The sequence below is a fragment of the Channa argus genome, chromosome 8 (genome assembly GCF_033026475.1).
Source record: "Channa argus isolate prfri chromosome 8, Channa argus male v1.0, whole genome shotgun sequence".
NCBI classification, from domain to species: Eukaryota; Metazoa; Chordata; class Actinopteri; order Anabantiformes; family Channidae; genus Channa; species Channa argus.
Genome location: NC_090204.1, coordinates 16,408,469 through 16,424,036, shown reverse-complemented (window position 1 = coordinate 16,424,036; position 15,568 = coordinate 16,408,469). Strand labels below are relative to the sequence as shown.

At 37.1% G+C, this 15,568-nt stretch overlaps 1 protein-coding gene across 2 annotated transcripts in view; it reads right to left on the bottom strand.

Annotated features, from left to right (window-relative positions):
• kank3 (KN motif and ankyrin repeat domains 3) overlaps nt 1–7,084 on the bottom strand; it is a 29,428-nt gene extending 22,344 nt beyond the window's left edge. The window contains exon 1 of one of the 2 annotated variants that reach the window (XM_067513498.1): nt 7,004–7,084. The gene's annotated coding sequence lies outside the window, so the exon portion shown is untranslated. The remainder of the gene's footprint in view (nt 1–7,003) is intronic. The other variant, XM_067513499.1, reaches the window with a different exon arrangement.
• Between the last annotated feature and the right edge of the window lie 8,484 nt (nt 7,085–15,568).

Below are 15,568 nucleotides of genomic sequence, written 5' to 3'. Positions count from 1 at the left end.
ATCAATATTGAAAAAAAGATAAGAAGGAAACGTGAAAATGCTGTAAAATTGAAAGGAATGTAATGATCATAAAAAGAAATTTTTAGCTGCAGTGGGGATTGAACATGGTAGTGGAGCCATATTTTCCTCTGTGACTTCATAGAGCAGGGGTGCTGTTCCACAGGCAACTCACTGTTTGGTTCATTTTGAACCAGTGAACAGAAGCAGTCTTTGTGATAGGGCTGGTCCCTGGGACCAAAATTATTACCATGATACATTGAGCAGACATTTTGGACCTTTGGCGTTGTTTACTGTGGACAACCATCCTCACTACAGTTAAATTACATGAATAGGCATTATAGGATAATATTTCCCATTTGTAATGGAAAGAGCTGAAACATTTGCTTAACAAAGTCTGGCACATTGTGGAAGAGTTGTACGTTGTGTTTTAATTTTGATGGATTTGGTTTGAGATCTGCATGTATGTTTAATTAAAGGATTAAAAAAAAATAAAGAAATAATTAAAAAGGTGACTATGCAGATAAGAGTAGACCGAAATGCAAAACCCTTATGTTTACTGAAAGTTTTAAATTGTGGGAAATTTTTTTGAAATAATAATCATGATAAGTTACAAAAACCTATGCTGACAGTCCACCTTGCTCATTCCACTTCAGCCTCAGTGACACTAGGCACTAACGGAGACAAATCTCGAAACTGATTCAGATAACGTTCAAATACAAGCACAAACCAACTTCTGCTTTCTCAGTGATGCACAAAAGTCTCTAAAAATGAAAACTACATTCAAAAAGGTTTTGTGGCATACAGCAAGTGTTTTCAAAAGCAGTTGCGGTTTGCGTCTCCAAAAACAGAAGCGGCCATTTTGGAACCTTTTGGTCCCCAAACCTCTAGTCAGCCATTCTGACCGGTTCAGTTGCCCTTTTAGGCTCAGTGATTACAACTTGTTATTGATGGTCGCTTACTTGACAGAGTCTCAGGAGGAGTAAACAATTTTACCAGACGGTGCCAAACTCAGCAGTGTTTGGTTATTTTGGTCCCACCCTGATGTTAGTGCACTCAGTTTGATTAGTGACTGTTTTCCCAAGCCCTGCCAGCACTCGACTTAACGTTGGTATTTTTAGTGCGTTTCTCAGACAGTGCAGATAGCAGCGTCTGACTGGACCACAGTGGTAGGATTCAATGGTAGTCATTCATATCACTGTCCCTCTTTGTTCCCAGTCATTTCACTTTCAGAGGGCACTGGCTCTGATAAAGACAAAAGTGATGTTACATCATTTACAGTAAGAAGAAACATTTAAAAGGTTAAGGAGGCCATTTTCTGTACTTTCTTACTGTCATCACAGCCAACAAAAAGATGAAAACCGAGAATCCAAGATTATGAGTTACCAATCTCTGTGTTAGGATAAATAAACGCTGCCATAAATACTTTGAGGAGCAACAAATGTGTATCACGCTATAGCAGGAATTAGTCCACAAAATGCACCATGTAGCCCAGTTTGAGTAACAGTTACTAAACCCAAGAATGGCAAGCTGTTTGGGAAAGTGTATATTTGTAACCTTTTTCAGTAGGAATAAATGGGGGCTGACTAGAGAAAAACCAACTACTACACTTTGGTTTTGGTCTTTTTAAAGAGATTTTTACATTTTATTCTTTACTAAACTACTTATTATGTTTCACCACCGTCCTCAAAGAATGTGTCCTCACAGTTTGAGATGCAGAGACCAGAGCCTGAAGCAAAACTTGACTGTAGATAGATTCAGAGAGATGACCCTTGAATGTTATTCCTTCTTCATTACAGATATCAGAAGATAACCTGCACAACAAGAGGGTAATTCATTAATTATCCACCGTCTCCAGATTCTCATCATCTTTTATAGGATACTCACATTTATAAAAAATAAAAATAAAGTAATTAGATTGTCACGAACAACCAACACACTTTTTCCTGATCAAACTGGAACATCTAATTCCTTCATGAGAATTAGTTTTGCTGCAATCCAACAAAATAAATCAACAACAGGAAAGAATTAAATTATGTCAAAAGACAAAGATCACAATGGGTTGTATTTATTCAGAAGCCAAGAGGAATGAGTTGATGAAAATAAGCAACATGGACACAAAACCTAATTAAACATGATAAAGTTAAACTAGAATTCTTTAAATGTTGAAGGATGTAAAAATTTGTACCACAAAATAGAGTTCAAACTTAATCTGGAGAGAGTTGGGTCAAAAAGCAAGCATGAGTTTTTAAATTAATGATTCTGAGAATAAAATGAACAAACAACAAAAGCAAACTATTAATTCCTGAAGATATCTAGAAAAGACAACAAAAAAAACACCACGTCCCTCATAACTGCTTTGTTATACTATGAAATGTGTGTATAACTTCTGTCGATGATATTCTGCTTTGTTGCTATAAATTGTAAGATATTTTTGTCCACCTTGAAACCAGTTCTCGAGCATTTGCTTTAAAATAACTGTATGTGACCTTTGAAACAAAGCAACGGAAAAAAAAAAAAAGGAAATCAATTTATTTTTTAGCTTCTCGTGTTCTTAGGAGCACTTTGGGAAACCAATCGGAGAACCTGCCATGAAACACAAAGTGGCAATTTCCATTTTCAAAGCCTGGGTGCTTGCTAATTATAACAAAAGCCTCCTACTTTCGGGTTCCACGAGGGCCTAACACTTTAAACCAATTGCTGCCACAGACACAAAAAAGGGACGAATGTTCAATGGTAAACAAACCACAGCGACTTTCTCAGAGCAGACGATTATTATATAGATACAGAGATACGATAATCTTTGAAAAACTGTTCTGTAACCAGTTTTAAAAATAGATCAAATACAGTTGGACTCAAGATCACTCCTGAAACCAATAAACAATTCTACCTTTATCTGGAAGTGTTACAGCTGAACTTAGACACTGAAGAGTACTTCACTGATACAGCATTGCACTCACTGTCAGACTCAGCACTGATAGGTAGTGTGAGACGTCGCTGGTGACAGAAAGTCCCATCACAGACTGATATGAATGGTATTCCACACTCAGCTGCTTGTAATTAGTCTTAACAATATCATGTGTTTACTAGTAACAGCTATTCTATCTCCAGCTCCGCACATATAGGTTTTTTCCCCCCCAATTTCAACGGTCAGACCCAATCAACATGTGTTTACATTAATGTTTATGTAAAAAGGGACATTAAGGGAACAAGACATTAATATCATAAAATGAGACCAGATGGCTTGCAATAGATTTAGTCAGTGATCAATTTCTATCTGTAGCCCCTAGCAGGGACACACAATAAACAAGCAAATACCAATTTTAAATCTTAAAATAACTTACAAGAAAAACCCACACCTCAATTTATACTGACTACGTCCTAAGTGCCATGTAAATGGGAAATCTCGTTCCTTTAATTAGGAGAAGGGGATGAGAGAAACCTGGTGTCCACAGGTAGATTTTTCCTGGTTGCACTAGGGCCGTTTTAAGGAGCTCCATGGTCCATCTACCTACTGTACTCATCTTTTCTCCACTTTGCTGCCAAATCTATGACGCTCACCACCAGAGAATTTGAAAATATAAAATCAGGAATCAGCATCTTATGTCTTTCTGCACTTCAAGGAGATGTCACATTACTCCTCTGCTGCATACAAATGCAAATAACCAGTTTTCTGAAGTGCGTGTAAACATGACAGAAAAGTCTTCAGACAAAATTTACCACAAGCAGCAGTACTCTCCAATCAATACTACTTCAAACAGACATAAGAGGAAACTTACAAAAAACCAAATTAAACAAAAAAGAATCCAGTGAGGAAACTTTAACTGCTTAGAGCATGGTTCATTTCATTAATCGGGTTTGCTCAGCACAGTCAGAGAGCTGCAGAACGGATCTGGAACACTGATGAGTCCAGCCTGGGATTTGCCCGCTGGATCCTGTCACTGCACTGCATCGAGTAACTCGTGGCCTCAAGGTGCTAAAATTAAAACCGCTTGTTATTGAGCTAAATATATGACAGCATGTATTTTATCAAGCTGCGGGATTCGTGAGCAGGAGGACTGACCTGAATTAAATCCACCCTGAATTTATCAGCTGTTGTCAAAGTGTTAAAGGCAGAAACAAGGTAACAATGAAATACGAAGGGATCATATGTGGAAAAAAACAGCACTTATATCGATTTCAGTAGTGAGAAGAGTGTTACACTAACCTCCTGACACTTCTAACTAAACTTACAGACCTGTTCATCTAGATCTATTTTTGAGGGGACTGCAGTAAGTTAAACGCAAGAGTCCTGTTGCAGAAAGACATTTCCCCTGAGGGAGCTACAGAACGTTGTTATGAGCTTAATACAAATTTAAAGGAGGATTTAACACAATGGTTGACTCATCACCTGCATCACTCTCATTCTTCTCACCACTGTACAGTAGGACGTCCTGTATCTGTCAATTCAGGAGATATTTAGGGTTCAAGATTACATAGTTATCTTAAGATATAAGATAGTTTTCTGTATTTTTTTTTTAAACTTCCCATCCATAAACTGCACGTGTAAACAATTTAAAGCCTTTGATTGTTTAAAAATCTTATCCATCATCAGTGAGGTGTCTGATGGGGCCAAGGTTCATTCTGTAACATGACAACAATCCCAAACACAAAGCCAGATTCCCACAGAACAATCTTCTGATAAAAGGAGGAACAAGGAATCCTGCAACAGATGGTTTGGCGCTTACAAAGCCCTGATCTCTGGAGCCTAAACAAACAAAAGACCCTGAGATAGCCTAAATCTACCCGAGAACTGTGGCAGTTTCTCAAAGATGGCTAATTGTAGTGTATCTTACCTTTAAACTGGTGTTTTGAAGGCAAAGGGTGATCACACAAATATTAGTCTGCTTTAATTTTGTTTTCTCTTTTCCACACTTCAAATTATGTTATCTGATAAATTGAATGTATTTGTGGAATGATTTTTGAAAGTATGCTCACTTTACATTTGGTACCTACACGTTCTGTACAGAAGATTACCTGCAAAACATAATTCAAATCAAAACGCTTTCAGATCTTTAGCAGAAATGCCACAAATAAAGAAATAAAACATAAGGCTTGACTGTGATTATAAACTCTCAAGTGTGCAATTGCTAGACTCCACGGTGCAAAGACATTATTGCTAATAACATATAGACGATGATTGGAACAACTATGATTGAAGTATGGTTAAGATTAAGCAACTGAAACTTTTGAATTAGGATTACTAAATGGCTCCAGTTAAAGCTAAAACTAGAAAAGGACTGTGAAGAACACTCTACTTCCTGCATTGCACAGGACGTACAGTAAACTGTTAGCTGCAGGATCATCCACTAAAGAAAGTAATTCCTAGGGCCACTGCACTGGTGTAGTCTGTACCACAAGTTCTGCAATGTCCTCCCACACAGCAGATAATATTACTGGTTATAAGGCTGATATTTTTAAATCAGCAGCCCCCTTTAAAGTGACACAACCCCCAAGCAGCCACCAGATCCTCAGAGTTCATCAATCTAAATACATCAATACATGTTAAATGTATTCAAGGGGTCTCACAACGTAAAGTTGTGATTTCCTGCATTTCCCATAATCCTCACACCTTTTGGAAGGGGAGCTTAAATTAATCAGATTTTTCTGCTTCTTCTGAAGGGGGTTTCCCCTTTTTTTATTTATTTTATTTTACAGGTCCTTTTTGATACGTACAGCCTTTACCAAACCAAAAATATTGTTTACATTTTGCATCACATAATCACTTTTTTCACAATCACCAAATTGTACTTAAAATTCAGGTCAGAATCAATCGGATGAAACATGACCAGCAGCTGCAGTGACACGTCTGCTGAGAGTCGCCTCGCTGGGAATGACTCAACGTGTGAACCTCAACAGATTAAAATCCCTGCACTGGAAAAGTGAGGGGACTGAGATGATGCACAGCGTAATAACAGAGAGCAGCTAGAGGGGGGTGCGGATGAGTTCAACACTTCACACAATGGAGGAGGTCAGGGGGATTTCCGTCCCATGTAGCAGCCTCACCCACAACAGCATCTAAAAAAAGCCTTTTTCTAGGTCTGTACAAATAATTAAATAAATAGTGAGCAAACATGCTTTGTTTATGAGGCAAACAGAAGCCATAAACTGCTTTACAGGAAAAAGAAAACAGAAGAGGAGAGATACAGTAGGAAAAGCTCAATAAATTAAAATGCACTTTTAAAAGGATAAAAACCCAAAAAAAAAAAAAAAAAAAAAGGCACAACTCAACTTTAACATGCTTTTTAAAACGGGAACTAATTTTGCTTTTGAGACTTTGTGGGATGTATTTAAAACTGAAGAGCAAAATCTAAGAAGCTCAATATTTGGTTTATTGTATGTCTCCTAAATAGTTCAGCAGCTAAGATACAAAAGCTCCTGGGAAATCAAAATCTTTTATAGATTACAAAATATTTTCCTACCCAGCACATCACAGCTTAATAAGCTTTTAGTAGCTTTGACTAGTTTTTCACAGACAAAAACTAATATTTATTAGGCCAGATTGGACTGGGAAAAGCCCTACAAATGCACATAGAACATGCAGCTGTGTCAGTGTCAATTTTACATCAAGTAAACCCTAAATACATGACAAGACGACAATTATCTTTAATAACTTTTTTAAAGAATAGAAACTATAAGTCTCTTTTAGGGGCAATAATCGCAGAGGTTTAAAACATCGTCAGATAAATTCGAAAGACTCTAGACAGCAAGACACTAAAAGCCCGTTAACAGGAGCATTTAAATTCTGTGCGTCAAAACGCGGTTTTTGAAAGTGTTATAAAAGCTCAACAAATCCTTCTTGCAGGCGCTGCAGAGACAATAACATTGGCTGTTGTTAATAAAACACTGTGGACCAGCTCCTAACTAAAACCCACGGCGTTTGATCGATCAGACCGGCAATAATCCGATCATTCAGGCGTATCGGTATCGTGCGTGTAAATCAGTCCCTCGGGCTGTTTATTCTTACCTTCTGGCTTCTCTCCGTCCAGTCACACTGAGACTTGTCATGACTTTCGGAGAAGGTAGGAAAACTTTGGGAGGAGGTTTAAAAAAACAAAACACCTACCTCGTTAGACTAAATTACCAAAGTAATTAATGTTTACATTGCGTTTCCGGTTTTGGCTTTCAAAATAAAACTCCAACTTAGATATATCTTTTTTCTATTTCTGTTTTCTTTTTAGAAATTATAGTCCCACAAACACAAGTGGTTGACATCTATTCGTAATAAATGTGTGTATAGTTGTAAACCCATTGCATCTCTTAATATCGTAGTAGTATTGTGCCTCTTTTTAATTACTGTAATTAAATGGAGAGAACACTTTAGGGATGCATTAGGGGTGCGTGCATGTCAATATTAACAGCGTGCTGTGAAATGCAGTTAGCAGTGCAATGAGGTAAAGTATCAATGGTCCTCGGTTTTTTTCTTTGGAAAACTGAATGAAAATTGTTTCAGATTTTATTAGCGACGCTTTTCTTTGACCCCGCCCGAATGCACTTTTATTTTAAAGGTCGGTCCTGTCGTGTTCCGGTAACTTCGTCCTGATCTCTTGCAGCTTTCTTTAGTTTGCTGTTGGTCACGCCAAGGGTTCGATGATGGACAGCTGTATCCTCCAATTAGGAACGAGATCTAGAGCCGGAAACCCGGAAGGCGTGCACCGGTTTGGTCAAATGGCGCCAAACTGACAAGAAACCCTAATACATCTTTACATCTTTTTCGCCACAAATTCTACAGTTTGGACATTTTTAGGCAAAGATGAAAAAATACTAACAGTTTGAATATTAGCCAGTTTTATTTGCTAGTAAACATGTGAATAAAATACAAAATAATATTTGTATCACTATTATCAATGTAGTATTAAAAGGAAAATAGTGTTTTGTAAAGTATTTATTGATAAGAAGTCGTTTCAGCAATTGTGAGCTGCATCCATACAGTTCTTAATATATACTTACTACTTTAAGACTTGAGTAAATTGAATAACATGACAGATGAACATACTTATTCTGCAGTAAATTATACTCAGTTGTAAGCACTCAGTGGTAGTAGAATATACTCAATAAATAGTAGATAAAACTGTGATATAAATGAAGATGAGTGACGTGTAAAATATTGTCGTAGCTAGTCAAAATTGTACTAAAGCACAATAGAAACTATTTATTTAAAAAACAACAACAATGAAGGTCAGGCCAAAGGTGATCATTTACTTTTCTAAAAACTGATATTATTTAATAAATGACTTATTTATACCTAAACTTTAAGGCCTAAACAACAGCTTATGGCCTTTAACAACAGCTGTTTGTGATCCAGCTGGGGTCATAATGACAGAGGTAGATTTTTCTTATGGATTTTTTTTTTTTTGTGCTTTCAGCTTTTTCTGTGAGTTTCAGCGTCGCCACCGCGGATCCTTTGTCCGCATGTTGATTTGACTCAGCTTTTACCCCGGATGCCCTTCCTGACGCAACCCTCCGCAAGTTCTACCGGGATGGGGATGGACTCTTGAGGGTTCAGTGTCTTGCGCCCCGGGACACTTCGACATGTGGTCGGGAAGAGCGGGGGCGCGCACGCAAATGTCGGTAGGCGGCCACTCTACCAACTGAGCCACTACCGCCCCCATTTCTTCTTATGGAAATAAAACAGTACAAAAGTAAAGCCTCACAAACTGCATTATCTGCCATCCAGCAGCTGAGGGTGCTGTCGTGTATAAAAACTAATAACTACTATTAGGGCTAATAATAAACCTAATCTAAGACCAACCTTTTACAACACATAACTCAAAAGGTTTAAATAACTAGAAATGTACAGCAGTAATAAAATAAAAACTAGTGTGGATAGAAAGTTTATGGTTACAGCAACCTGGTAAAGGGTGACAAAAACCACTATTAAATCACATTATTACCTTTTTAGTAATTCATGTAACAGTAAAATACAGCAAAACTAATAAAACTACAAAAATTGTCACAAATGTTACAGGAAATAAATGTGCACTGTAAAGTTTTAGGTTGGGTTGTAATTTCATACATGTGACATGAGAAGCTGTAATCAATGAGTGTAATCATGCATGTAAACATACATGTTTAACCAGATTTGTTTTAACAAAATCTGTTCTAGAAAAAATAACTAACAACAACTGCGTATGATGTCCAGAACCTGGTTTTTATCTGTTGCTATGAAACCAAATGTTTCTTTCTTTTTCTTTCTCTCTCTATTTCCCTCTTGACCTTGGAAACAGCATAACAGTATAAAAAAGCTGAATTCACGTTTACCATCTTGTCCAAACATTTCAATATAGAGTTTTAATCAGTGATGCCTTTCAGAAAGATTAATTTGAACTTTTTTTTACATGACTCCAAAGATAACCACACTACGGTATATGCTGAGGAAACCCATGCAATGTTGTTGAGTTAAGTTGACATTGAGTTCCTCTTGTTGTTGTACTACTTTTTGGTTCTGTTTACCACCAGTACACCCTGTAACACAATAAAACCCAATCTAAATGGGAAGTCCATTATTATTATTATTATTATTATTATTATTATTATTATTATTATTAATTTGGTAATCTTGTGCTAAAATTGGTTCAGTCGCATCTCTCTAATTCCCCTGGGTTGGTTAAAAGAACCTTTAAGCCACACAAGTGACATACTGTATCTTAAAATCTTTATCTGACTTTATCTCAGCTTTTTAGTTGCTAATTCCTGCTACATTTCCAGAGGAAAGTATGAGTTTGTGATTCAGACTTCACATCAAATCTTTGTTTTAAATGTGAGTTACAGGTCCTGTTTTACATGAAGGGAAGCCACACTGACACTGTGTTTACGTATGCAGCGGTTTTACAGGAAGTCTTGGCTCTCCTGTGACCAGAGGGAACAATGCAGGAGTTGGCAGGTCACCGTGTCCCAGCAGGAACGACAGAACATTGATGTATGAATTAAATTAATGATCTACATGACACTGTTAAAACATTTACATTTACATTTAGTCATTTAGCAGACGCTTTTATCCAAAGCGACTTACAAGTGAGTTACAAGGCAAGCAAAAATCTAAGTCAACATCACATATAGCTACAGATGCAGGACAGGAAGAGTGATGGGTTCATCAGTTTATATCTCTCGGCAGTCAAACCGACCCACCCTGGAGAAACAGATACTTATCAATACCAAACACGTTGCTGCTCTGTGAGCCTGGGAAACTGGCTTTGTGGAGATCCTTGAGAATCATTTTCATTGCCTAAAAATGTCCACAGAGGTGTGTACGCATTTGTGGGGTCAGAGGTCAAAGCTTGGAGAATGACAGATGATTTCACTTCTCTGCAGGCTGGACCTAAATTGTTGAAGTGGCATTAAATTCATCTTTATACATTAACAATGGATGCAATAACAGCACATAATATAAAAGTCACTCCTAAAGAGTTGTTTCATATGTTATCAGCCCAATAAACGGCAATTGTCAGTGTTTGTCATCCTGCACCAACCAGTCAGCCAAACAACGCACGCTCCTAATGTGTTATGATTAGGCAGAATCAGCACTGGACAGTGAGGTAAACCACCACATTCATCATGTGATGCACACTGGCTAAAAGGCATTTTCCCCATAAAGAATCCTTGCAAAAATACCGGGCTAAAACACAGTGACATCATTCTTGTGAGCATCACAAACCCTATGATGTGATCCTTTATTATCGGAAATTCAGTGTAATTTCAAACCATTTGTTAATGTTGGCACTTCAGTAATTTTAACACAAAACCATTTTTTTCCTAAAACACTCCACATCCAATCATGTGACCATATCAAGGTTGGGCTTGTGATAGCAGCCCAAGGAATCAACCAGGAAGTGGATTAGGCCCCTACTGAACCACATCTGTGGTCCCAATAACAATTGAAGCAGGTGTTTCAGACAAACCCAGAAAATAAACACCTGACCTTAGTGTGTTTTGATCCTTATGCTTTGCTCTAATAGTTTTTCTTTCACATAGCAGACAGCTGTTGGCCTGGCTGGTTAATTTAACGGAACCAGTTATTTCCCTCTAGACAAAGAGAGCTAAAGAGAACAAATTTAACTCAAAATCGGGGTTAATTTTGTACTGAATGTTTAAACACTGTTCTGCTGGCTCCAGGTAGGTTAGAATAAGGTTAGGGTGGGTTAGGAGGGTTAGAGTGGTTTAAAATGCAAATACATAATGCAAATATGTAAATCTAAAGACATTTTAAAAGCAGGTGTTTATTAATGGAAACAAACAGAAGACACTACAATTTTAACTTAGAAACAAGCATTTCTAAAAGAAAATAGAATTTCCATTTCAATTCCGAGCACTTATCTAAAATATGACAGAAAAATAATAAAAATACATTTGCATGAATTAAAACTATATGTCTCCAAATGTGTCCATTTATTTTTATTTTTCAGACCAAATACAGGGTTAAGTATTATTTCTTCATACTAAACCTAAGCAAACCATTTAAACAATACAATTTATTGTTTGAAAACATTTTAACAAAGTAGTTAGTCTTAGCTTACATGTTTTTTTACGGGCACAATGGAAATTTCAGATTTTGTTTTGATTATTTTGAACAACAGAACAGTTGATCCCCCAAACCTTTAATAAGTAACAATTAAAATATTTTTCTTCCTTATGTCACAGAGTAAATTGCAGATGTGTAGTGCTCAGTATTATGGGTATTTTATTTTGCTTTATAATAATACATTTACAGAGTATTGCATCTTGAGTAGATGTTTCTTTCTACGTCTTGTGGCACTTTAATATGTGAAATGTTTTTGCTCCTGGTGTCTTGCTGCTGTTGGGAGATGGCTGATGACCCTGAGCTGACCCTGAGATTATGTGAGGCTGTTTTCCTCCCATTGACAGTCCAGATCAAATCAGTTTGCCTGGGGAGAGAGGTTTCTGATGGAGCATACAGATGAAGGCAGCCAAAAAAAAAAAACTCTTAAAGCTTGTTTTTCCTCCAGGTCAGCCTGACTTCCAGCATAGAAGGTCACACAGAAAGTTTCATCAGACCCGAGACACATGAACACATGAACACACGCTCATCCTCCCAAAGCTTCCTCACTGAGAAACATTTTCCTGGAGTCAGTTACAGTTTTGAACCAAAGCTTACACTAGCCTGATTTGATGTCAGTGATTTGAGTTTTATTTAATTAAAACTAAATGTTCTGAAGCGCTTTACACTGTTTCTTATTCACCCATTCACACTCACAATCACACACACACACACACACGCACGGATGGGGGAGCTGCTATGCAGCTGGCCAACACTTACCTGGAGCAACTTAGTTGCTTGCTTCAACATGTGACCGGAGGAGCCGGGTCACATGAACCAACAACTGTGAGATTCGTGGACAACCGCTTTATCTTCCTGCGCCATAGTCACCCCTAGAACTAGAAATGTTTATCAGCACATCCACAACCCGTAGTTGCCTGTATAAATTCATGTTCATTCTGTGTAATTTCAACTCTTTCAATAAACACTATTGCTCTCTAATGTTCAGAACATATATAAATATTGGTGCAATGTGTTGTTGTGATGCAACAATCACCTAAATCCTACCAGTGCATCACGGGGGCTGAACACCCTGCTGACCTCACCAGAGGAAGAGGTCAGCAGATGTGAACGTTGTTCTCAGTGTGAGTCATTACTCCCAAGACTGAGATTTTTTTTTATTTAAAATGGAAACGTGGACAAAGCCAGGAAATTAACCTTCTGGCTGCTGTCTGACTTACTAATGTTTTATATTGATGTGATTGGTTATTTCACAAGTAGTGTATAGGATTTTCATACAAATTTAAACAATTACCGTACATTACATTCACCTTTTTCCTTAATAATCTGGGGTCTGTTTGGATATGGTTGAGGTGTGGGGTTGGGGGAAGCTTCAATGTGACTATTGTTGACCCTGTATCGAGCAACGACGGGACATTGCATTTGTGTCAGCGTAATTTATACAGTATACAAGTTTTTTGGCCCCACACTTTGACACTTATGCTTATTTACACATAACAAACAAAAACAGCTCCACTGTTTCTCTGCTGTATTTGTGTGAATCAAATAATGAGTACTTTTGATGTTCCTTCCACTGCGAGCATGCTGCAGGCTCAACATTGGCTTGCCATCTCAACTTTGTACCCATATACAGAACAGCAAATGCTGTCATAGTCTCACCTTGAGGGCTGTCTGTTACATCTGATAAATGCTCTAAAGTTTCTTTTAAATAGAGTTGTGCAGTTAGTAGTAGCCTCTATCAGCTCGAGGCTACATTAGACACACCTTAATATCCAACCAAACTGCTGGGGATGCAGTGATTAATTTACTTAATTACACCTGACAGGTACTGTTTTTAAATCACAAGGCTAAAGCTGCATGTTCCAGGCAAAAAGTATTGATGATTTGTGTAGAAAAACTGTAGAAAAGAAACTGATGAGTTCTTGTAATGAATTAACTAGTCTTTTTTATAATACTTTTGATTTACTTGTTTGACTGATTTAATTCTTTTTGTTATATTTTCAAACATTTTATTCATTTATTATTTGAAAAACCAAGTAAACTAGAATAGGAATTGTCTTTCTACTTACTAATTGTTACGTGTAGTACACTTTTTAGATTACACAACTAAATAAACAGTGTAAAGTACTTAAAATTGTACTTATTTACTCAAACTTTACTCCTACTCAGTATTGAGTACTCAGAATTATTATTTCAAACAAAGCTTTTAAAGTTGGGCCAACTAACATGTAATTTCCTATAGTCAATTTAACTGCACTGTGATTTAGACCCTCACCCTCCCAGCCTTTCCATCTAGGAACTAATTTTTTCAATTAGCTGTAAGTATATTGTGGTCAGATCAGTACCAATATAGTGTAACATTTTCACACTGTACTGCATAAATGGGAAATATATTTCACTCAAAAATAACGTCCTCCATCTGTGCTTAGCAAATGTCATCAGAGGATTTTCCAAGACTACAAAAATAGTCAGTGGTCAACTGCACCAGGATGCTTTGACCCCATTAATACTTACCTTCATGACTCTGGTAATACTTGCTAATACTAAAAGTTTTAGCCAGCAGCTTAAACACCTATTTGTGAATTGCTTCCTCCCACTGGTTAAATAGTGTCACTGTCTCATTTGTTGCCACTGTACTTGATTGTTTAAAGTTAGCTTCACTCAAAAACAATGTGTGAAAAGGGGTTTCACCCTGCAATTAACTCTAACTTGATGACAATTAGTAAGAAGTGCATATTGTTGATAACTGAGTAAAGTTAAATAAAAAATCTAAATTAGGATTACTATTGGATTTACAAGCCCGATAGAAATTGGGGAGGGTTGCGTCAGGAAGGGCATTCGGCATAAAAACTGTGCCAAATCAACATGCGGACAATGATCCGCTGTGGCGACCCTGAACTCACGGGATAAGCCGAAAGGACAAAAATAATAATAATAATAATAAATTGGATTTTACAGTACAGGCCAATCAAAAACAAAGTTGGAGGCCCCAAACTGGCAGTTCTTTATCAGAATAATAACTTAAAGTAATTTCTCTGCTGAACAGTGAGTGGCACTGACAGGATGGAGGTAGGAGGATACCTGTACGTCAGCTTCGAGTACACATCAAAGTCCAGAGACGCTGGCAGCAAAACATGTTTTCTTTCAGGGAAGGCCAGGAGGAGTGAATCAGGAAGAAGTCGTAATTAGTAAATGGTAAACACATCTGTACTGTTCATTAAACAAGGTAAAAGAGCTTATACAAGTTTATACAGGTATAAAATGGATGCAAATACTTATTACATTCATAATTTGTGAATCTGTTGATAGTTTTTCTTACTAATGTGAAAAACCTTTACTGTAGTGTATACTGTATATATATATATATATATATATAATTTTTTTTAATTTTTCTTTTATTTATTTATTTTTTATCCCATGAGTTCAGGGTCACCACAGCAGATCATTGTCTGCATGTGATTTGGCACAGTTTTTATGCCGGATGCCCTTCCTGATACAACCCTCCCTAATTTTTACCAGGTTTGGACCAGCACTGCAGAGCTGGGGAGAGCCAAAGGTGACATTTATACAGTAGCACTGTAGCAACTCATTTAAATGACAGGTTAATGATAATTAAAAAAGATATATTTTCTTGATAAAAGACTTAATTACTTATTTTTATTTAATAATTTTTTAAGTGTTTCAGCACATAATAAATTGCAGGACAATTAAAGCTACAGTCTGCAACACACAGTTGGTTTTATTCCATGTGGCTGTAGTTTTTAAACACTAAAAATAAATCGCTGATTAAGTTTTCAATATAAAACGGGCAGTGTCTGCTTTTTGTCCTACAGAGGAATATGGAAATAGATGATTGCACAGGGTTACTCAAGGTAATGTAAATGTGGGATAGTCGCGTATATATAGTAGGTTGTTTGTTCTACCAGTTGAATTTGACCTACAGTGGCAGTAGCTGCCTCGCAAATCACACCTGCATCATCATGGCAACAGAAATGTGTGTGGTTACAGTTGTAGAAT